The following is a 2,153-nucleotide window of genomic DNA, read 5'->3' on the forward strand; positions in this document are numbered from 1 at the left end:
GAACTCATCGATGAAAATCCACTATCACATATAGAAAAATTAATAATTAAAAGCACAATAAATGAGTATAATATAAAACAAAGTAAATATCATAAGATAAAGATAGTAAAATGACTACACGTGTTTCATAACTAATTTTCAAATAGAAAGGAAATTTAAATCGATTAAAATCAATTAAAATTATCGAAAATAAATTCTATTCAAAAATACAGCTAATCGTCAGGTCGTAAATAGAACAATAATCATAATAAATAAATATATATATCAACCAACAATAAGTACCAAATGAATTTATATAAAATACTTATTTTATAAAGATAGAAATATTATTAAAAATATCAAAATATCAAAATAATAAACATTATAATAAAAAATATTATTAATATTTGATTAATAATTAGTCTTTATTGTTTTTTTTATTGTCTTTTTTTTAAAACTTAAGCCCCAAATTTTGTTCCACATACATCTTGGTGGCTCTCCGAAATCGACTGTGCAGAGGTTTCTCTTCAATCTGTTTAACGTACTCTCTCTAAGTTTCATTCTTGCCCTATTGTTAGATTTTTCTTTCTAGATTTTACTTCATTTAGAACTGCTTTGTCTATGTATAACAGATCATGCACACCTCTAGCCTTCTTCCTACAACCTTTCTGTTCTTCACCTGCAATCCTAAACGGGAGGAAATAAAATCTAACCTTTTTCAAAGGTTGCATCTTCTGTTATTGCAGTTACCCTCCTCAATGGGGGAAGAAATGTTCATTCCATGTTCAAGATCTCTCTAAACTTTGCAATGAAAGAATCTCAAATGTGCAACATTTCCAAAAAAACTTTGTAATGGCAAGAATTCTCCAACAAACTCGCCTCGTTGTTTGGGATGAGTGTGCTACGTCACATTGTGGAGCTCCAGAAGTACTTGACCGTACCCTCCAATACATAAAAAGCAACGGCGCGTTCATGGAAAGAGTAGCAGTTCTTTTCGTCAATCGTTGGCAGTTATCCACAAAGGATCAAAAGCAGATGAGGTCATTGCATGCTTTAAAAAAATCGTACCCTTGGAGACATGTGAAAAACTTCATCTTACAAGCAATATCAGAGTACTTCTACAAGGGGATCATACAAGCTTCTTAAGATTGGTAATGGGATATTAACATTCAACTCAAGACTTCAGCTACGTGAAATTACATGCAATCAAATGATACTTTCTCTTAGGGATTTTATGGATAAAGTATTTCCTAATTTATCTGTCAATTACACAGATGTAAAGTAGCTATGTGAAAGAGCTATACGAGCTCCAACTAATGAAATGACTTTTCGATCAATTGACAACAATCGATCAAGATCAGGTTGTTCAATATCCTGTTGAATTTTTGAACACACTTAAACCCAATGGGACGCAACCTCTTAACTTGACATTAAAACCGGGTGCTCCCATTATGGTGCTTAGGAATCTTGACCCACCTCGTCTGTGGTAGTCAGAAAGGAGAAAATATCTTTATACCAAAAATTTCAGATGTTCCATTTGAATTTAATCAAACTAAGTTTTGGTATTTCAATTAACAAATCTCAGGGTCAATCCCTCAAGGTAGTTGCACTTGATGATCTCTACTACATGCTTCTCCCACGACTAATTCTATGTTGCTATTGCTTACTCGCGACTTGGAAGCAGCAACTACTTATCCATTTGGACACCAACAAAAAATTATACAATGAATATTGTCTACCCCGAGGTGCTCCAACATTGACAAATTTTCAATTTGAAATACTATTATCATCACAATTTGGATATTTTTTTAATAAAAAATATAGTTATTTTGAATTAATTATGAGAATATATCTTTATATTTATTGTTTACTAATATCCTTAGCTGGACACTAAACGAACTATCTAAAATAGACAGGAAAACAAAAAAAATAATGACAGGATCTAGGATGCACCACCCAAAATCTGACATAGAAAGGCTATATATACAACGTACAGAAGATGGTAGGGGGTCTTATACAGCTGGAAAACTATCATAAAATAACCACCATAGGACTGCAAAAATACCTACTTCAGAAGCAAGGAAAACTAATACAAATAACCACAAAACACGAGCAAAAAAAAGACTGTTTTCAGTATTTAAGGAAGCTGACAAATACAAACAAGAAATCATACT

General features: G+C 32.0%; 1 protein-coding gene across 1 annotated transcript in view; it reads left to right on the forward strand.

The window, feature by feature from the left end:
• LOC106875886 (allene oxide synthase-lipoxygenase protein) overlaps window positions 1–2,153 on the forward strand; it is a 43,796-nt gene that overhangs the window by 29,903 nt on the left and 11,740 nt on the right. The gene's annotated exons all lie outside the window — the stretch shown is intronic.

The sequence above is a fragment of the Octopus bimaculoides genome, chromosome 10, assembly GCF_001194135.2.
Source record: "Octopus bimaculoides isolate UCB-OBI-ISO-001 chromosome 10, ASM119413v2, whole genome shotgun sequence".
Taxonomy (NCBI): Eukaryota; Metazoa; Mollusca; class Cephalopoda; order Octopoda; family Octopodidae; genus Octopus; species Octopus bimaculoides.